Genomic DNA, 23,999 nt, shown 5'->3' with positions numbered 1-23,999 from the left:
TCAGGAACATAATTTTCTCACCAGGAGGGTGAAGGCGTGAAGTTTAGTATTCTCCAGCATTCTTTCCTGCTCTAAACATCTCTGAGCCCATTTTCCTACTGTTCTTTCCTCCCACTGCTTTTCCCACCCACAGAGCTCACATGTCCCGGCCTCAGGACTCTGTCACCACTTCCCCTCACACACTCCCACTCAGCCTCCCACTTGTCCCTGCTCCATCTGTCTGATTGGGCAGAGCTCAAATCTCACTCAGCCCTGTCCACCAGCACCATGAGACCATGATTTCTCTTGAAATCACCTCCTACTTCATGTCCAATGAGCTGTCTTCTCACCCTCCTTCAAAAAGTTACTCAAGCTATTTTCCTCCCAAAAACTCTGATTTATCCTGAAGCACACTGAGCACATATGAAGGTGTGTGTGTGTGTGTGATTTGTAGTAATAACAATCATCATTAGTACATTCTAATCCTTCGAAATTCTATCAGCATCTTCCATCTCATTTAATCTTTTCAATAATCCAATAATAGTTGATGTTATTAATCATAATTCTGCAGGAAACTGAGATTCAAAGTAATCAAGTGAGTTGCCCAGAATCATGGTTAAGTTATAGGAGGGTCAGGATTCATTCTCAGGTCTTCTGGCTCCAGTTTTTGTTTTCTTCCCATTCTTCTCAGCATGTCTCTCTCAACAGAAATTATATATACAGCCCTGAAAATAAAATCTTTACATACAGTGAGTAGGAAATGCTGTGTAATCATGTGATTAATTTGTGACTGTCTTTACTGTGTCAAGTATGACATAGTAAAGTTTTTATCTCACACTCATCCTCCTGTCAAGTATGAAGGACACACGAGGATCTCACTGCTAAACTTCTACAAGGCACCCAATGTAGGGAAATGAGTCCAGAAGTGGCCAGGGCAGCTGCTGAGGATGCTTGGAAGTGACACCAAGAAGGAGCCATAAAGAACTCTCTGCTCCCATGGTACAGAACTTGAAATGTTTCTGTATTTTTAGGTCTTTGAACATCTACATTTCCTACCTGAAATGGCTTTTCCTATCCCATACTTTTTTACCTAGAAAATTCTTACTCATTCTTCAAGACTAAGATCAAGTGTAACAACTTAAGCTGGTCCCTATGCCATTCCTCTGGACTCCACAGCTTCTGGTGCCTCCCAGAATCATAACCCTTCTCCCCTGAAATGTAATTGTTTCTTTTTACTGTCTTTCTTCCCACTAGACCTCGTGCTCCTTGAGAGCAGGGGTGACTTAGAATTTATTTCCAGATGCCACCTGAGTGCCTGGGACACATCAGATGCTCAGGACAGGTTTGTGACTGAATGAGGAAGGAGTAAAAGACTTTTCTAGGTAAATCCCATGTAACAATTATTTTCTCTCTGCAAATCCTACTCTGCCTATAGGACACTTCCAACCCCAGCAGACCAGAAGAATGAGTTTTACAGCTGGCATATCTGCATAATCAGAGACTGGCATCTGCCTCAAAAGTTCGAGGATTTCTAGTTGGCTCTTTTGTACAACAGAAAATAGCAAAGTTAATAGCAATAGCAAAATGTTACAAAAAAGTAAAGGCCAGCTATGACGTATGTATCACAAGAAGTGTGAAATTACTGACTAGCCCAAAATGGTTTGGTGTGGATCATGGAAAAGCACAAGATGCAAAAGTAATCGAGAGGATTTCAGAGACTTAAACTAGATCAAGAAGTAGAAGATCCCAGTAGGACCAAGTCATGGACAAATATCTTTCCAGCCAGTTCCCTAGCAAAGAGTGTTCAATAGTTAACAGTATTACCATCAAGTGAAAGTCATATAGTTTGTAATATTCTTTACCTATTTATATATAACTTAATAATTATAAATGATACATACCATTATATTGGGTAAGTTCTTCTCTACTTATTTCTCATTGCCTTTTTAAAAGCCCCAAAGTAAAGAACTATTTAGGAAATTTTAAGAAGAAAGGCATGGAAGGATTGGATACATTGGTGTTAGTCTTGTTATTCAGAAGAAGCAGCAGCTCTTAAAGGATGGAGTCTGAACAGAATTGGCCCCCGACACGATGGTCCCTTCACCTCTTACAGCCATGCCCTTTGGGCACAAGTGGCCAGGCCAGGTCAGTTATGTGAGCACCCTCTGTGGGGTCTGGAACGTGGACGCTCTTACAAACCACTAGAGCTACCTGTAGTGTTGATACATGGGTTGTCAGAAAGAAACCGTATAAAATTAAGAGGGCCTGATAATTTTCACAGCATGAAAGGTAGCTCTCATTCCCATTTTGCAGAGTATATATCATGGGATGCTGACTGATAGTACTGTCTGACATCAATCTCTTCACTACTTGGTCCTGACACCAACCCTGTCCCCTCTGGATTTGCTGTTACCACTCTTCTCAGCTCAAGAATGTCTCCTCTTACTTTCTTTCAGCCCCAAGTTTATTGATTCTCAAAATCCCTGCTATTATCCCTGGCCCAGAACTCAGTCCTGATCCTGGTCAGATCCCTCTTCACACCTCCTTCCATGGGGAAGGACCCAGTCATAACACAGCCAGTGAAGAGAACTTCACCTGATTAACAACATACAGCCATTAGGAATGGGACTAAAGCTACAATTCTGCACTCTTCTATCTTGTTAGAAAAATCTAGAATGACACCCAAAAATATTGTGAATGTAATCATTCTATATAGTAAGCATGTTGAAATCTTGAATAAGAACTGTCAAGATAACACAAATATTCCAAAAAACTGGGTGGATAGCGTTTGTCTCACTGAAATGCAGGGAAAAGCTGGGTCATCTGTCAGTGGAAAGTCTGTCCTTTATTCATCCTTGCTCTTCTTATTGCCAGAAGGAATTGTCAATAAATACTAGGTTTTCTTTTCTCATTATTATTTCTCCAGGAAAGGGATTCCATTATCAATTTCCCTAGAAAATCTGTTTCCCTGGGTGATGTCACCAAAATCCCAATGTTCTGTAGCTATGGAACTGCAGAGCCAAAGGAAGCTGAAGATCATTGCTATGGGAGGTTCTTGACTCTTCACGGATCCTTTAGAGAGACTGATGAATGGTATAGATATTCACCCTAGAAAAATGCTTATGTACAGTATTTAGCATATAATTTTGCATATATTTCAAACTCAAAAGGCCATGAACCCCAAGCAGGCAGAGCTAATCAAACTCAACCCACCGTCTTATTTATAGATGAAAATAGTAAGACCCACGATAGAGTTGACTTGGCCAAAGTGACACTTGCTTGTCTCCATGTCACTTTTCTTCCCATCACATACTGTGACCTCCCAATAAAAACTTCAATAAGGCAAGCAACTTGAACAGGCAATGGACATTTTAAGGATAAAACCTGTTATGAATATAAGATTGTAGATCAATGCAAGATTATAGATCATCCTTAAAGCAAACCACTAAAATAAAGCCATCATAATAATGTAACAATTATTGAACCTCTACTATGCACCAGGCAACATTCTAAATATAATAGTACACTTATTCTTCAGAGCTTTCCTTTGAGGTGAGTACAGTTAACCAGCTGCTTCTAGAAATGTCTGGGCCCTCAACTATCATGTGATACTGCTCAAAGCTGTATCTAGAAATGTCTGGGCCCTCAACCATCATGTGATACTGGTCACAAGCTGAATGAGCAAAACAAATGCAAATTGTAGATAGCTTTTTTTTCAACAAAGTGTACTTTTACTCTTGTCAAGAATATACAGGGACTCAATTTAAGCAGAGTGTGTTTTCCAGCATGCATGAATGAGTAGTTAAGAACAGTTTGCAATTAGCCAATCAATTTTTTTCTACCTAAATCCGTGCTCCTCAAGTGCTTCAAATTGCTTAAAAGTGTTCTCTCAAGCATTTTAAACATTCCTCTTTATAATCTCATTTACACTATTCATTTGTAAAACTTATAAAGAAATTGTTTTACTTGACTGAAGTTTTCTGATCCCCAATACTTGTAACTAAATTAGTAAGAATCATGGTTGGCTTTTTTTTTTTAAGCAGAAAAAGATCTTATGGGTCATTTAGTCTGACCCATGCATTTTATAATAAGGAAACACAGCCTAGACATTAATATATTAAAAGTAATTTTTATGAAGATCACACCGTAAGTCTTTGTAAAAGTTAGGACTAAAACACAGATCTGCTTTTCCATAGCAGGCCAGGGTCCTATCCTCTGTCCCATGAAAATTCTCTGAGGTTTTAAACTTTTCCAAATGATTCCTTCATTCTTTCTAAATTAAAAGAAAACTCAAGTGACATTAGAATTTTTAAAGGGATTGAAATTGAAGCAGAATTGAGTGGTAAATTTACTGGCATAAAAAAACATATAGTAGCTTTTTCTTTTTCTCTCAATATATAAAATGCATGTTTTTTCTTAAAGCTCAGTTACCATATCAACCATCTTTCCTCATAGTTTAAAATGGGAATTTCAAAGCATGTCTTAAATAAAATTTAAAAACAATAAAAATGCAAGCATTATCCAGTATATCATTAAATCTTTCAACTGAAATTTCAAAATAAGAACCAGAGGAAAAGGAAATAATGTCTCTCAGGCACTGACCCCTGACACTCTGCCCAACCTGGCCTGAACCTGAACTCCCATGATGTCCAGGACTAATCAGTCTCCAGCAGGTGGGGAGGACTGGCCACCGTCCAGACCCAGAGGAGTTAAACCCTATGCCAGGCACTTTGCAAGCAGCATCTCATCCCACATCCACAGCAACTGTTCTCCCCACTTTTCAGATGATCACACCGAGCTTCAGAGACTAAGAAATTTGCCCAAATACCACATGTAATAAATAAGAGGTGGAACAGGAATTTGAGCCTAGGTTTGTTGATTTCAGTTTATGTGTTCTTTTCACTACAAAATACTACTTAGGTTTCAAGGAGGTTGCAACTGGTTGTCAACCTTCAAGGAGGTTACAACTGGTCGAGAAGAAAAGAAAAACAATTGTACATCTAAATATCAGTAAAATTACAAATATGTAAATAAATGAACAAAATTGCAATTAAAAGTATAATGTTATTAAAAGATAGTTTTTACCTCTTCAATACTAGCACATAACACTAAGCATAAAATATAGAAGGACTCTAGTAAATACTTATAGGATGAAGAAAGAGAGGGAGGAAAACAATCAAGACCAAGAAGTCTATACCCTCATTATTCAGGTGTGGTCCTTAGACCAGCAACAAGGGTGCCATCTGCAAGCTTGTTAGAAATGCAGAATCCCAGGCCCCACTCCAGACCTGCTGAATCAGAACCTGTACCCTAACAAATCCCCCTGTGAAGGACTGATCTATAGTACCCACTACACAGTAAGCACCACTGGAATTCCAAACAGGGAGAAAGTAGTAGGAGCTGGGGTGATCAGAGAGCACAGCTTAGAGGTGGTAGAACTTGAGCTGATCTTCTATGAGATTATGGTAGAACTCCTATAAGGAGATGTTTGGAATTCCCCTGGGCAGTGAGGAGCAAGGGAAATATATGAGGAAGAGCAGACAAGCCGGAAGCAACGCAGGTGGTTCAGGAACAGAGAGCAAACCATTCTGCCCAAGGCAAGGGGTACCTGGAGAAGAATGTTTGGAATTTTCCTTTCTATGCCTTAGGTTATAGTCCCACATGAAGTATTTCTTTTATTTATTTATTTATTTATTATTTTTTTATTTCAGCATATTACGGGGGTAAAAATATTTAGGTTACATATATCGCCTTTGCCCCACCCCACATGAAGTATTTCAATTTACAAAAAGAAAGAAGAAAATGGTTAGAATGAGTATATACAATGGCATCTGGAAAAGATGGGTGCTTGTGGGGGTAACAGACAGCTGGAACCTCCTAACATACCTGTGCTGACTCTGCCACCTGAGATTCACTTACTGAGCAAGTAGCTTCAAAACGCAGTGGGCTGGATAACACACCCTGGGGCTCTGGCTGCCCGCACATTCGTCCACTCTTCCTCATACGTTTCCCTTGCTCCTCACTGCCCAGGGGAATTCTGAACATCTCCTCATAGGAGTTCTACCATAATCTCATAAAAGATCAGCTCAAGTTCTACCACCTCCAAGCTGTGCTCTCTGATCGCCCCAGCTCCTACTACTTTCTCCCTGTTTGGAATTCCAGTGGTGCTTGCTGTGTGGCGGTTACTAGAGATCAGTGCTTCGCAGATTTTCATGTGCACACACATCCCTGGGGGATTTGTTAGGGTGCAGGCTCTGATTCAGCAGGTCTGGAGTGGAGCCCAAGAGTCTGCATTTCTAACAATGCAACTCACTTGATAAAGCTTCTATGTTCTGTGGATTCTATTGGCATGAAGGCATTCTGAGTGCAGTATCAATCCGCTGAACACAGTTGTTATCCACATAAAGCAGGCAGTGTACCGTCACTGGTTCACCGATGGTTAACTTGCCCAGTGCCTTTCTCTAGACAAAGCAAATTTCACCAGAAGGGAGCTGACTCCCTGTGGCCTCAGTGATCTGCTATGATCATTAACTAAATGTTAATCATCCACAAATCAACGGGTATATGGCCTTAGAAATGAGCCCTGCCTCTCAAAATCCAGGGCAGTCCACTCATTCACACAACAACCCTTTACTAGGTGTCGACCTCACATCAGGGCTTTGCCAGCTACTGTGGATTTGGGCACGGAAAAAAAATGGTCCCTGCATTCAAGCAACTGATAGTCTACCTTGAAAACAGCTAAGCAATTAAAATACTGTAAGAAGTTTGCTAAATGGGGGGAAAGTCAGAGTTTAGAGTTTAGAGGAAAGAAAACTCCCGTCAGCCCAGAGAATTTAATGAGATCCCACAAAGGAGGAAGGAATCAGACTGAGTGTCAGTTGCCATTTGCCAGGTAGACATGTAAGAAAGGACAGGAGGGTTCCAGGCAGGGAAAAGAGTTTGCACAAGGTCAGGGAGGGATGAGTGAGCAGGAAGTGCTGGGGGCTACAGAGGTCACAGGTAAGTACACAGATTTTGGAATCCACTAGTCCAGGGTTCAAATAGGCTTTGCAATTTAGTACAAACAGACCCTAAGAAACTGTGTAGGGTACTAAATGTTTGCTGTTTCAAGTAGCTAAATGGGGGGTGAGTAATTTGTTACCCAGCAATAGATAATTAATACACCATGGAACTAATGAAAAACTTAAGTTTCTCCTCGCTGGTACTAATTTTTTCTAAAGCTCAAAGGGGAGTGTGGAAGGAGCTAGCAAAGAGTTCACCTGGTCACAAGTCTTTGTAACTAAGCAAAAGCAAAATATGTGATGTTGAGGTATTTGCTAGTCTTTTAAAATTTGTAATTAGTTGTGTTTTTATTCACCCTAAGTAAACATTGACTTTCATAGCAAAATAAATATCTAGATAAATATGTAATGCACACGCACATATATAAGATACCATATTTAATGGTATGTGGGGTGTGTGTGATGCTATGTTTAGTGACAGATGTGTGAGATACTATATAGAAACAAGATATCATGTGGAGAATCAAATAAATTTCAGTTTGTGGACGTGGATGAATCCAGAGCAGTGCCAGACAGTCTCCACTCTTGTCCCTGTCTTTCTGTCCCTTTCTTGTGACAGCTCCACGAGGAACTCCACCCCTCCCAGAATCCAAGCTCACCAAACACTGTGTGATATTCTGGCGTGGTAGGAGAGGCTGACTCCTGAGGAAGAGATCACATTGTGCCTCTCTAGGGCGCTCCATCACCTCCCGCCCAGCTGCTCACCATTTGGAGCCCCACTGCTGACAAAGACATGTAATCAACCTAAGTGTGTATCAATACATGAGTGGATTAATAAACGTGGTATATGTGTACCGTGGAGTACTACTCAGTCGTAAAAAATGGTGAACTAATACCTTTTATAACAACCTGGATGGAACTGGACACCATTCTTCTAAGTGAAGTATCTCAAGAATGGAAAATCAAACACCACATGTACTCACTATTAAATTGGAACTACAAACCAGACTCAAAACACCAACATGTCACAGGAAGAATTCCAATTATGGATTATAAACAAGCTGAATAATATACAAGAATCAATGGATAAACAACACAAGGAAAACACAAAAAAAATACAGGATTTGGAGGAAAAATTCACTAAAGAAATTGAAATATTGAAGAAAAACCAAACTGAACTCCTAGAAGTGAAGAATTCACTCAGAGAGCTACAAAACACTGTGGAAAGTCTCAAGAGCAGGGTAGATCAAACAGAGGAAAGAATCTCAGAAATTGAAGATAACTTCTTCCAACTAAATAAGTCAGTCACAGAGATAGATCGAAAAAGTAAGAGAAATGATCTGAGTCTTCAAGAAATGTGGGATTATGTGAAGAAACCTAACTTGAGAGTTATTGGCATTCCTGAGGGTGAAGAAGATAACAAGCAAGGGTTGGACAAGCTATTTGAAGACATAATCGAGGAAAATTTTCCAGGCCTTGCCAATACTCTAGACATACAGATTCAAGAAGCTCAAAGGACCCCTGGGAGATTCATAGCAAATAGGAAAACACCACGCCACGTAGTCATCAGGCTGACCAAAATATCCACTAAAGAGTCACTTCTCCGAGCTGTAAGGAGAAAGAAACAAGTAACTTACAAAGGAAAACCCATCAGAATTACGCCAGATTTCTCAGCTGAAACCTTACAAGCAAGAAGAGGTTGGGGCCCCATTTTCACGCTTCTGAAACAGAATAATGCCCAGCCTAGAATCTTGTACCCAGCTAAGCTAAGTTTTCTATACGAAGGAGAAATCAAGACATTCTCAGATAAACAAAGGTTGAGGGAATTCACCAAGACAAGACCAGCCCTCCAAGAAGTACTCAAAAGAGAATTATACATGGATCAGCACAAGAAAGATCCACGAATGTAAAACTACTCAAGAGCTAAAGATCAAATTCCAGATACCACAATGGCCCAGGAGAGAAAACATCACAATGAAGTTCTACCCAACAAGCTGAACAAAAAACTGTCTCACTTATCAGTTTTCTCAATAAATGTGAATGGCTTGAACTCCCCGCTCAAGAGACACAGACTGGCCCAATGGATAAAAAAATACAATCCAAGTATCTGCTGTCTTCAAGAAACTCACCTAACCTGCAAAGATGCATTTAGACTGAAAATAAAAGGATGGAAATCGATATTTCAAGCAAATGGTAACCAAAAGAAAGCTGGTGTGGCAATCTTAATTTCCAATGACTTAGCTTTCAAACCAACAAAAATAATAAAAGACAAAGATGGCTACTACATACTGATTAAAGGCACAATTCATCAAGAAGCCATGACTATACTCAATATATATGCACCCAACCTAGGTGCACCTAGATTCATAAAGCAAACCCTACTAGATCTCAACCAAATGATAGATAACAATACTGTAATAGCTGGAGACTTTAACACCCCACTGACAGTACAGGACAGATCCTCTAAACAGAAAATAAACAAAGACATAATGGACCTCAATAGAATGCTAGAACAAATGGGCATGGCTGACATCTATAGGACATTCTACCCAAAGTCCACAGAATATACATTCTTCTCATCAGCTCATGGGACATTCTCTAAGATTGACCATGTCCTAGGACATAAATCATGTCTTCAAAAATTCAAAAAAATAGAAATTATACCATGCATCTTCTCAGATCACAGCGGAATAAAAGTAACAATGATCACAAACAGAAACCCTCACTCTTACTCAAAGTCATGGAAGCTAAATAACCTTCTCCTGAATAATTATTCTATAAAAGAAGAAATCAAGATGGAAAGCAAAAATTTCTTTGAATTAAATGACAATGGAGATACAACTTATCAAAATCTATGGGATGCAGCTAAAGCAGTCCTGAGAGGAAAATTCATATCCATAAATGCCTATATCAAAAAGACAGAAAACATGCAAATAGACAACCTAACGAATAGACTCAAAGAACTGGAGAAAGAAGAACAGAACGATCCCAAACCCAGCAGAAGGCGAGAAATTACTAAGATCAAATCAGAACTAAATGAAAAGGACAACAAAGAAACTATAAGGGAAATTAATAAAACAAAAAGTTGGTTCTTTGAAAAGATAAACAAAATAGACACACCTCTGGCTAGACTAACCAAGAGCACAAAAGTAAAATCTCTAATAACCTCCATTAGGAACATGAAAGGAGAAATCACAACCGATGCTACAGAGATACAAGATATCATCTATGAATTCTACAAAAATCTTTATGCACACAAACTGGAGAATGTGGAGGAAATGGACAAATTTTTAGAAACACATAGTCTTCCCAGGCTCAACCAGGAAGAAATAGAGTACCTGAACAGACCAATATCAAGAACTGAAATCGAAACAGCAATAAAAAACCTTCCCAAAAAGAAAAGCCCTGGTCCAGATGGGTTCACACCTGAATTTTACCATACATACAAAGAAGAATTGGTGCCCATCCTACATAAACTATTCTCCAATATTGAGAAGGATGGAGTTCTCCCCAACACGTTCTACCAAGCCAATATAACATTAATACCAAAACCTGGAAAGGACACAACAAAAATAGAGAACTACAGACCAATTTCCCTCATGAATATAGATGCAAAAATTTTCAATAAAATACTAGCAAATCGAATCCAAGTACTTATCAAAAAAGTAATTCACCACGACCAAGTGGGCTTCATCCCCGAGATGCAGGGGTGGTTCAACATACGTAAATCTATAAATGTAATTCACCACATAAATAGAAGCAAAAACAAAAACCATATGATCCTCTCATTAGATGCAGAAAAAGCATTTGACAAAATTCAACACCCTTTTATGATAAAAACGCTTAACAAAATAGGCATTGATGGAACCTACCTAAAAATGATACAAGCCATATATGACAAACCCACAGCCAACATCATACTGAATGGGGAAAAACTGAAAGCACTCCCACTTAGAACTGGAACCAGACAGGGCTGCCCGTTGTCTCCATTACTTTTCAACATAGTATTGGAAGTCCTTGCGAGAGCTATCAGGCAAGAGAGCAGAATCAAGGGAGTCCAAATAGGGAAGGAAGAGATCAAACTCTCACTTTTTGCTGATGATATGATGTTATATCTGGAAAACCCCCAGGATTCAACCAAGAGACTCCTCGAATTGATTAACGAATACAGCAAAGTCTCAGGCTACAAAATTAATATACACAAATCAGAGGCATTTATATATGCCAATAACAGTCAATCGGAAAACCAAATTAAAGACTCAATACCCTTCAAAATAGCAACAAAGAAAATAAAATATCTAGGTATATATCTAACTAAAGAGGTAAAGGACCTCTATAAGGAAAACTATGAAACACTGAGAAAAGAAATAGCAGAACTTGCAAATAGATGGAAAAATATACCATGCTCGTGGATCGGAAGAATCAACATTGTTAAAATGTCTATACTACCCAAAGTGATCTACAGATTCAATGCAATCCCTATTAAATTACCAACATCATTCTTTACAGACATAGAGAAAATAATTATACACTTTGTATGGAATCAAAGAAGACCCCGTATAGCAAAAGCAATTTTAAGCAACAAAAACAAAATGGGAGGTATTAATTTGCCAGACCTCAAACTATACTACAAGGCCGTGGTTCTTAAAACAGCCTGGTATTGGCACAAGTGCAGGGACACAGACCAGTGGAACACAACAGAAAATCCAAATATAGAACCATCCTCATATAGTCACCTAATTTTCGACAAAGCGGGAAAGAATATACTCTGGGGACAAGAATCCCTATTCAACAAATGGTGCTGGGAGAATTGGTTAGCCACTTGTAGAAGACTGAAACAGGACCCACAGCTTTCACCTCTCACAAAAATCAAATCACGGTGGATAACAGACTTAAACCTTAGGCGTGATACAATCAGAATTCTAGAAGAAAATGTAGGAAAGACTCTTACAGACATTGGCCTAGGCAAAGAATTTATGAAGAAGACCCCCAAGGCAATCACAGCAGCAACAAAAATAAATGAATGGGACATGATTAAATTAAAAAGCTTCTGCACAGCCAAAGAAACAGTCCAGAGAATAAACAGACCACCTACAGAATGGGAAAAAATTTTTGCATACTACACATCAGATAAAGGACTGATAACAAGAATCTATTTAGAACTCAGGAAAATCAGCAAGAAAAAATCAAGCAACCCTATCAAAAAGTGGGCAAAGGACATGAATAGAAATTTTTCAAAAGAAGATATAAAAATGGCTAACAAACATATGAAAAAGTGTTCAACATCTCTAATCATCAGGGAAATGCAAATCAAAACCACAATGAGATATCACTTAACCCCAGTGAGAATGGCCTTTATCAAAAATACCCAAAACAACACATGTTGGCGTGGGTGTGGAGAGACAGGAACACTCATACACTGCTGGTGGGACTGCAAACTAGTGCAACCTCTGTGGAAAGCATTATGGAGGTATCTTAAACAGATTCAAGTAGACCTGCCATTTGACCCAGCAATCCCATTGCTGGGCATATACCCAAAGGAAAAAAGGTCATTCTGTAACAAAGGCACGTGTACCCAAATGTTTATAGCAGCACAATTCACAATAGCAAAGATGTGGAAACAACCCAAATGCCCATCAATACATGATTGGATTAGTAAACTGTGGTATATGTATACCATGGAATACTACTCAGCTATAAGGAATGATGAAGATACAACATCTCTATGGTTCTCCTGGAGAGAGTTGGAACCCATTATATTAAGTGAAGTATCCCAAGAATGGAAAAACAAGCATCACATGTACTCACCAGAAAATTGGTTTCCTTGATCATCACCTAAATACAAATCTGGGAACGACACCAATTGGACATCAGACTGAGGTGGGGGGTGGGGGAGGGGATGGAGGTATGCCTACACAATGAGTGCATTGCGCACCGTTTGGGGAGTGGTAACACTTGAAGGTGCTGACTCGGGAAAGGGGGGGTGGGGAAAAAAATATGAAACTATTGTTTTTAACTTGCACTGTTCACTTAATAATTTATCATGAATATTTCCCATATTATTTCATATCATTGTACAAGAAATAATGTATACATTATGAGGACATACTGTATCTAACAAGATATACTGTTAGACTCTTTGATTCTGTAAAATTAAATAAAAAATAAATAAATAAATAAATAAATTGGAACTAATCGGTCAACACTCACGTGCACATATGGAAATAAAACTTAACAGAAATCAAGCAGGTGGGAGGGAGCAGGAGGGGGTGGGTAAATACACACCTAACAGGTACAATGCACACTATCTGGGTGATGGGCACACTTATAACTTTCACTCAAACTGGACAAAAGCAATTCATGTAACCAAAATATTTGTACCCCCATAATATTCTGAAATAAAAAAAGAAGATTGAGTTCCATGGCTCGGATTTTTTTCTAAATAGCTTGTTTTTTGACCCTGTGAATATATAATGATCAGCTACTGTTCTTTTCTAGATCTTTCTTCTTTGAATCTACGTATATTAGATGACCACCTGATGCAGTATTAAAATGAAAGTCTCCTCTAAGCCCTTTCAGTGAATTGCTATAGAGTTCAGCTCTATAGTTACAGCTATAGATTAGAGCTGTAAAAGTCCATAATCAAGTCACCAAACACATACGTTAGCTATCATTATGTGATTATTTATTTGCATGGCAAATAACTTGGATTTAAATATTTATGATTTCTTAGCCAGTTTGTGAATGTGGTCTTTAATGTATTGAATAAAAATAATGGAAAATAATGCCTCCCATCAAACTCCAGTCAAACTGAATGTTGAATAGCCTAACTGCATACACAGCAGATTTTTCTCAAAAAATCAATCTTGCAACATAAAGCCTACATTTGTAAATACTGAACAACCCAGTATTTGTTGTGGAACCACATTTACACAGTACTGCATAACGCATTTCCATCTCTGCACCTGTGTTTGTGACATGCTCTCCATTTTGAATGCTCCGTCAGCTTTCATGGCCTAGTGCAAATGGACAATGAGGCTTCTGGAATCTTCTCACAAGTGGTGACATTTTCTGCCTCTGAATTCATTTAGTCAAAAATACTCATGACACAATTATTGAGTACCTATTCTATCATATTTCCTGGAGCTCACAGCAGAAGAGAGCTTTACAAAACCACCCACAGGCATACGCAAGGTGCTACCAGAGTAGCTTATACACTAGAAGACAATGGTAAGGTTACAGGAGAAAATTCGAAAAACAGTTCCAGAGAAGAGTAGGAGGTAAGAAAGAAGAAATTGATGCCACTGCTTTGTTCTTTAATCACTGCATCTTTAATGAATAAGACACTTCTAGAAGCATGGACTATAAGAAAGCCTAATTAGTAAGCCTATAGAAAAAGGTTAAGAATGATTTGAGTAAGCTGGCATAAGGCAGTACAAATTTAATGAGGGGGTGGACATGATCAGGTTGGCATTACAGACAGAGAACTCTCTGATGCCAGTAGGGAGGATAGAACAGAGGAAGGCAAGGGCAAACAGGAGAAAGGAGAAACAGAAGGCTGTGGAAGTGATACAGATTAGATACAAAGACAGTAGTAAGAAATGAACAGGAAGGATATGTTCAAAAGACATTAGGGAGTGAAATCAACAGAACTTTATTGAACATGATGATCAAGAGAGAAGGATGAGTCAATGATGATATCCAAGCCAGGAAGATCGAGTCAATGAAGGCAACCCTCACCCATTTGGGGAATTCAGCAGGCAGAACAGATTTTTGAGGTAAGAACAATTCAATTTGGGGTATGTTGAATTTGAAGTGTCCAGGGAACTTATCAGTAGAAGCGTCCATTCAACATTTAGATGTATAAATCAGAAGTTCAGGATAGTGATATGTGCTGAAGACGTTTTAAAGATATTTTAAAATAGCTTTGTGAAATAAAACACATTTCCAGAAAAACATATAAAAATAAATATGCAGCTTAATGAATTGTTATAAATTGTTTTATAATAAATTGGTATAAATTGTCACCATATAATTACCACCTAGGTAAAGAGACAGAAAGAACGTTTCTAAGTTCTAAGAAGCTGCCTTCCTAATTACAACCAAGTCCCTCCATCCTAACAGAAACACTATCTTGATTTTATGGTAATCACTTCCTTGTTTTCCTATCTATTTTTAGCACTGAATTATACATTCTTAATCACTCTAGCTTAATTCTGCCTATTTTGACCTTTATATCAATGGAATTATGTGAGGGTGCATGCTTTTATGCCTGGTGTCTTGTCTTTAACATATTTGCAAAATGTATCCCTGTCGGTCTGTGTTGCAGTAGTTTGCTTGTTTTCACTGGAATATAGTATTCACATCTATTTATTGCTGGTAGACATTTGAGTTGTTTTAAGTTTTTGGTCATTATGCATAAAGCTATTGTGAACATACACTTATCCCCTGGCAGGCATTTCTGCTGGGTAAATAACTTGGAATGGAATTGCTAGGTCAAGGGTTTGCATCCTCAACCTTAGTAGAAAATGTCAAAGTATGTTCTGAAGTCACTGTACCACTTTACACATCTGCCAGCAGTAAATAAGAATTCCAGTTGTTTCACAATCTCACCAACACTTGATACTGGGTTTTTTTCTAATTTCAGCCATTCGTGTGTGTCTGTGTGTGTGTGTGTGTGCAGGGGTATCACATTGTCATTTCACTTTTCCATCTGTGTGTTAATCACTTAGATTTCCTCTTTTATGGAAAGTCTCTTCCAGTATCTTGGCTATTTTTTTCCACTGGGTTGTTTTTCTCTTACTGATTTATAGGAGATCTTTATATTTTCTGGATAAAAGCCCCGTGTTAGTTATATGTATTCTCACTTTATGGATCGTTTTTGGTTTGGTTTGGTTTTTACTCTTTCAGTGGTGATTGTCAATGGACAGAAGTTCTTAATTTTATTGTATTACAACTACCAATTTTTTTCTATGGTTAGTGCTTCTTGTGTTTAGCTAAAAAAAAAATAAAACTTCTCTACCCCAAAGACAGAAGAGATTCTTCTAAATTTTCCTACATAAATTTGATTGTTTTGGCATTCAGGGTAAGGTCTCCAATTTACCTGAAATTGATTTTTCACATGGCTTGAGGTTGATAGTAAGTTTCTTCTTTTTTTCCATCTAGATATCCAAATGTTGCAATATTATAAATCAAGTGTTCTTATGTGTAACTTATTCTGGATTCTCTATTCTACTCCATTTGACTGTCTATCTTTTGACTAGTACCTTGCTGTCTTAATTACTGTAGCTTTAAAACAATTCTTTGTATCTAGTAGAGCAAGTTCTCTTACTTTTTCAAGAATGTATAGGCTATTTGGGGCCCTCTACTATTCCATATAAATAGAATTATCACAGTTACACAAACCATTGGATTTTTATAAAGATCATATTGAATCTGTAGATACATTTAAGAACATTTAGGAAGAATTGATAACTTTTTTATATTGAGTCTTCCAATCCATGGACATGGAATATTTCTCCATTTACTTTGGTTTTCATTAATTTCTCCCCATTATTTTTTTATGGCAATCTTGCACCTCTTAGATTAGGTTCATTACTAGAAATTTGTTATTTTTTAATTGCAAGTAGTAACTTTTTAAATTTTCTTTTTTATGTGTATATTACTGTACATAACAAAATTAATTGCCTTTTATTTGAATGATCTATCTAGCAACCTTGCTAAACTTATTTTTTAATTTTATTAATTTATCAGTATAATCTCAGATTTGTTACATGCAAAATCATATTATTAGTGAATACTGACAGTTTTATTTCCTACTTCCATTTGTACAACTTTTATTTATTCTTCTCGCCTTCCTACACTGGGTAGATCTCTCAGGGTTAAGCAAAAGTGGCAAGAGTACATATTCTACTCTTTTTCCCAATCTCAAATGGAAATTTTTTTTCATGGATACCTATGCAAAATTCTAAACAAAATATGAATAAAGTGAATTCTGTAATATATCAAAGAGGGTACTACATCATACCCAAATTGGATATTTCAGAAATGCAAGTTATTAAGCAAGATTGGTTCTTAATATGTCTTTTTAGTAATACCCTTGTCCAATTTTGCCATCCAGGTTTTGCTGAACTTATAAAACTACATAGGGAATGTTGCTTCTTTTTCTCCCCTGGAGGCTTTTGTGTACTATTTCTTCATTACTTGTTTGGTAGAATTTGCTAGAGAAGCCATATGAGTCTGAAGTTTTCTTTGTGGGAAAGTTTTTGTGTATGGATTCATATCATTAAAAATAATAGAACTATTTAATTTGTTTGTTTCTTCTGTGGCAGCTTGGAAATTTTATTAGAATATTTAACTCCATTTAACTCTATCTTCCTTCTTGCTTTTTTGGCATAAATTTAATTCTTTTAATTTTATGTATTAACATCTCTATAAGGAATTATTAATATGTTCTAAATTCAAGATTTGTTTGGAATTATCCACCTATTTATCATAGTCCTTGCATTTAACTTCTTCCCACATTAAAAACTTCTATCTGGGACAATGTTCTTTTTGTTTGAAGAACACCTTTTAATGTTTCCTTCGGTATTCATACTGGTTTCCTAGTGGAAAATTCTATTTTTACTGGAATGAAATGATCTATTTCACCTTCATTCATAAAGAATATATTTGATGATTATAGAATACCAAATTGGCATTTTCACATTTAAGATATCAGTTCGTTTTACTATGATATAACTCGGTGTGTCTGCTTTATTTTGTTTGTTTACTCATGTTGTCTTCTTGGGTTTAATTGGGGCTTTCAATCTGTGGCCTGATGACTTTCATGTATTTTTGAAAATTCTCTTAAGTTATTATTTTGAATTGTTTTTTGTTCCTGCCTAGTCTCTTCTCCTTCTAAGACTCAAACTAAACCTTTTATTTCATGCCTCTTCATCTCAAATGCTCTTATTTTCTGTATTTTCTATTCATTATTTCATTATGCCCTATTTTGAATATTTTTTTCTGCTATACTTTCCACTTCACTAAGAAATAATGTGGCTGTGTTTAATTTGCTATTAATCTCATTAATTAAATTTTTAATTTCATACATTTTTAAAGTTCTAGAGTTTGTATTTGGTTTTCTTTCAATTTTGTTCCATTACTTTTGATAATTTCTAGTTTTCCAAGAAAATTATCTCATGTTTTATCTGGTTATAAATTAAAAGCATCACTATTTTAAAGTGTTTTACTGATAATTTCAATGTCTGAAGTTTTTGTGGGTCTGTTTCTATGGTCTATTGCTTTGACTTTTTTATTCATGTTGTCTTGTCTGTTGATGTGCTTTGTTATCTTTGATTGTGTGCCAGATATTTTTTAAAAAGTGTTTACAGAAATTCTGAGGGGGCTTAGATAATGTTATCTGCCCCTAGATTTTTGTTCTTTTCTGCCAGATACCTGATGGCATCAGCAATCCTAAATTATCTTTGTCCAAATTCTAGAATTGAGATTTTCTCTACCATACAGATAACTATATTACAAAAAAGGTCAAATATAATAATGATAAAGAAAAGTCCATTGAATTTGGCAACTAGAGAGTAGTCTTTTTTTTTTTTTTTTTTTTTTAGGGGCGGGATCTTCCTATGTTGCCCAGGCAGGACTCAAACTCCTTGGCTCAAGTGATCCTCCTGGCTCAGCCTCCTGAGAAGCTGGGACTATAGGCACATGCCACTGTGCTCAGCAAGGAAGGAGTCTTAATGATCTTGGTTAAAGCTGTATGTGTGAAATAGTAGAGAAAGTCAGGTTTCAGGAGATTGAAGAAAGAATGTTGAAATAAAGACATAGAAAAGTAAGTGTGAAAATGTTTTCAAGGAGCTTGAATTTAATGGGAAGAAAATATATAGGGGAAAGGACATATGTGAGGACCTCCATTTCCACAATGGTAGCAAAGAAGCAAGTTGGTTTCACTCTCTCCCACAGAAAACTAAAAACATATATACAGCATGTGATTGTCATAAGTAATAACACTGAATTCAAACTGGAGAATGAGATAGTTCCTAGGGCCACAGACAAAATCTCCAAGCAGATGATAAGAGAATTAGACTTCCATGTGTATGCTGTTGCTTCCCCTAATCTGTCCAGCACCACGTGTTCAGAAAATTTCCTCTCAATTCATGGTTTCTATACTAGAAAAAGTGAGATCAAGATGGACAAGCAGATTCTCTGCCATCTTGGGTTTTCTCGCAAGAGACTTGTCCCTGCTTCAGCCTGCAGGGAGAATTAGGAGTAATTGAAAGGAGAAATATTCCAAAGGACAACCAGAGACAAAGGAGTGAGGTGGAACTACTATCTCCAGCACTTGAAACTCTGCTTTGTAACTCAGCCAAAGTAGACACCAAATCAAAGTGGCTGTTCAGCAGCATCACAGTGTAGGAGAATCATTCCACAGGTCCCATGGGCATGAGTCCCTAGCCAGGCATCCCACACTACCAGGATATTCCTTTTGGATCACCCTCATTCAGGAGAGACAGCATGTTGATTGTAAGAGCGAAGGCAAACCTAGGCAGAATGCACCATCTAGTGTCAAAGAGGAGGCAGCAACAGAGATAGAAAAAAAAAAAAAAAAGAAAATCAACAGACAAATTGCAAAGAATTTCTAAGCAACCATATATAATAAAAACCAAGATAAGCCAGGCAGCGAGGACTAGAATAACTAACTAATCCTTCATTGCAAACACATATATGTACATCCCTAAGAAACAACGCAAACAGGGAACAATGACCTCCCCAAACAAAGCAAGAAATGAGTGACTGACCCTAAAGAGATAATGATATGTGAGCTCTCTGACCAAGAATTCAAAAAAGAATTTTTAAGGAAACTCAGTAATCTTGAAGACAACAGAGAAAAGCAGTTCAGAAATTGATCACAGAAATTTAACAAAGAGATTGAAATAATTAAAAAAATTGAAAATCTTAGAACTGAGAAATATGTTTGCTGAACTAAAAAATTTATTGGAGGCTCTCAACAGCAAGATGGATCAGCAGAGGAAAGAATCAGAAAATTCAAATACAGCTATATGAAATTAAACAAACAGAGAAGAAAAAAGAAAAAGGAATGAAAAGCAATGAAGAATACTTACAAGGTAAAGAAAATTACCTCAGAAGACCAATTCTAAGAATTATTGGTATTCAAGAGGGAGTTCAACAAGAGCAAATGATAGAAAGATTATTCAACAAATAATAGCAGAAAATGTTCCAAAATCTGAGAAAAAGATAAATACCTGGTACAAGAAGGTCAGAGTATACCAAACAGATTTGACCCAAATAAGACTACCCCAAGGCATATAATAATCAAACTCTCAAAGTCAAGGACAAAGACAAGATCCTAAAAGCAGCAAGACAAAAGAATAAAATAACATATAAAGGAGCTTCAATTCATTAGGAAACAGATTTCTCAATGGAAACCATGCATCCCAGGAGGAAGTAGGATGACATTATTAAAGTGCTAAAAGATAAAAAAACTTCCAAGAATACTGTATCCAGTTAGCTATCCTTCAAATATGAAAGAGAGATAAAGTCTTTCCCAGTCATACAAAAGCTGAGAGAATTCACCATCACCAGACTCATCTTACACGAAATGCTAAAGGGAGTTCTTCAATTTGGGGGGGGGAAAAAAAAAACTAGTGTGCAAAAAGAAAACATTTCAAGGTATAAAACACATTGATAAAATTAAGTACACAAACAAACTTAGAATATTCTAATACTGTAATTATGGTGTGCAATCCACTTATAACTCTAGTATGAAGCCCCAAAAGACAAATCTATCAAGAACAATAATACCTATGGGAAATTGTTAGGAGATAGACAATATAAAAATATGTAAACTGAAACAAGAAAAAGTCAAAATGTTGGAGGATGGAGTTAAAGTGTAGAGGGTTTTTTACTTTTTCCTTTGTTGTTTCTATTATTTTCTATATGATCTAAGATAAGTTGTCATCTCTTTAAGATAACTTACGTGCATGTGCGTGCGTGCGTGTGTGTGTGTGTGTGTGTGTGTATGTATTCTATAAGCTTCATGGTAACCAGAATGCAAGAATCCATAATACAGTCACTAAAAATAAAAAGCAATGAATTAAAATATACTATCAGAGAAAATCACTTAACTACAAGGAACGACACTAAAAAAGGAAGAAAGGAAGAGAGAAGTTACAAAACAACCAAGAAACAAGCAAAAAAATGGCAGTAGTAAATCTTTACCTATCAGTAAAAACACAAAATGTAAGCAGACTCAATTTCCCAATTAAAAGGCATAGAGTGGCTGAATGGATAAACAAAACCCAACTTTATGCTGCCTACAAGAACCCCACTTCAACTATAAAGGCACACATAGATTGAAAGTGTAGGAGTAGAAAAATATATTCTATGCAACTAGAAACCAAAAAAGAGCAGGAGTATCATATCAGATAAAATATACTACAAATAAAAAACTGTAAAAAGAGACAAAAAGGATGACTATAGTATGATAAAGGGGTTAATTTACCAAGAAGATGTAACAATTATAAATATCTATGCATCCAAAAAAACAGCTCCCAAGTATATAAAGCAAACATTAATAGATCTAAAAGGAGAGATAAACTACAACATAATAATGATAAGGGACTTCGACACCCCACTCTCAGTAACAGACAGATTATTTAGACAGAAAATCAACAAGGCAACATTGGAGTTAAACTAGACACTAGGTCAAATAGGCCTAGCTAATATTCACAGAACATTTCACTGAGCTGCTATAGAATACAAATTCTTTTTATCAGCACATAAAACATTTTCTCCAGAGTAGGCTATATCCTAGGCCACAAAACAAGTCTCAACAAATTCAAAAAAGTAGAAATCATATTGAGTATTTTTTTCTGACCACAAGGGAATAAAACTAGAAATTAATAACAAGAAGAACTTTTAAAAGTACACTAAACACATGGAAAATTAAACAACATGCTCCTGAATGGCCAGTGGGTCACTGAAACAATTAAAAAGGAAATTAAAATATTTCTTGAAACTAATGAAAATGGAAATACAGCACATGCAAATTTATGGAATACAATAAAAGCTACACTAAGAGGGAAGTTCTTATTAATAAATTCCTATATCAACAAAGTAAAAAGACTTCAAATAAACAACCTGACAATGCATTTCAAGGAACTAAATAGGCGAGAACAAACCAAATCCAAAATTAGGAGAAGGAAAGAAACAATAATGGTCACAGCACATATAAATGAAATTGAGACTAAAAAAACAAAACAGAAGATCAACAAAATGAAAAGTTGTTTTTTTAAAGATAAACAAAATTGACAAGCTTTTAGCTAGACTAATTAAGAAAAAATCTAGAAGACTCAAATAAATAAAATCACAAACTAAAAAGAAAACATAGTAACCAAGGCCAAAGAAATACAAAGAATTATCAGAGACTATTAGGAACAACTATACGCCACAAATTGGAAAACCTAGAGGAAATGGGTAAATTTCTAGACACATACAACCTACCAAGATTGAATCATGAAAACATAGACCTCAAAAAAATTAGGAACAAGACCACAGCTGTAATAATATGTCTCCCACCAAAGAAAAGTCCAGGACCTAATGGTGTCACTGCTGAATTCTAACAAATATTTAAAGAAGAATTAATACCAATTGTACTCAAACTCCTCAAAAACTTGAAGAGAAGGGAATGCTTCTGAAAACATTCTATAAGGCCGGCATTATCCTGATACCGAAACCAGGCAAGAACACAACAAAAAATAAAACTACAGGCCAATATAACTGATGAACATAGATGCAGAAATCCTCAAAAAAATACTACCAAACCAAATTCAACAACACATCAAAGAGATCATTTATCATGACCAAGTAGGATTCATCTCAGGGATGCAAGGATGGTTCATTATACACAAATCAGTAAATGTGATATATTATATTAACAGAACCAGGAACAAAAAACATATGATTATTTAAATAGTTTCTGAAAAAACACTTGATAAAAGCCAATAATCCTTTATGATACAAATGCTCAACAAACTGGGTATAGAAGGAACATACCTCAAAATAATAACCATATATGTCAAACTCACAGCTAACATCATACTAAATAGGGAAAAATTGAAAGCCTTTTTTCTAAGATCTAGAACAAGACAAGGATGCTCACTTTCAACACTTTTATTCAACATATTACTGGAAGTCATGGCCAGAAAAATTAAACAAGAGAAAGAAAGGGCATCCAAATTAGAAAGGAAGAAGTCAAATTAGGCCTGTTCACAGATGACATAATCTTATACTTAGAAAAACCTAAAAGCTCAAAAAAAAAAAAAAACTTATTAGAGTTTATAAACAAATTCAGTAACGTTTCAAGATACAAAATCAATATACAAAAATCAGTAGTGTTTATATACGCCAATAGTATTAATCTAAAAAAGAAATCAAGAAGGCAATTCCATGCACAATAGGTACAAAGAATATAAAATAAGAATCAACTTAACCAAATAAATAAAATATCTGTACAAAGAAAACTACAAGACACCGATGAAAGAAATTGTAGTCACAAAAAAAATGAAAAGATATTCCAGGGTCATGGATTGAAAGAATTATCATTGTTAAAATGGCAATAGTACTCAAAGCACTTTACAGGTTTGCAAAGCAATTTCAAACAAAATACCAATGACATTCTTCACAGAAATAGAAAAAATAATTCTAAAATATATATGAACCACAAAAGACTCCAAATAGCCAAAGCAATCCTGAAGAAAAAGAATAAAGCTGAAAGCATCACACTACTTCAAAATATACTGCAAAACTATAGTAACCTCATTAGCATCATATTAGCATAAAAATAGACACTTAGACCAATGGAACAGAATAGAAAACCAGGTATAAATCAACACATTTACAACCAATTCATTTTCAACAATGGCACCAAGAACATACAATAGAGAAAGGACTATCTTTTCAATAAATGGTGCTGGGAAAACTGGATAACCATATGCAGAA

Source organism: Eulemur rufifrons, chromosome 19 (assembly GCF_041146395.1).
Source record: "Eulemur rufifrons isolate Redbay chromosome 19, OSU_ERuf_1, whole genome shotgun sequence".
Lineage (NCBI taxonomy): Eukaryota > Metazoa > Chordata > Mammalia > Primates > Lemuridae > Eulemur > Eulemur rufifrons.
This window is presented reverse-complemented; position numbering follows the sequence as displayed.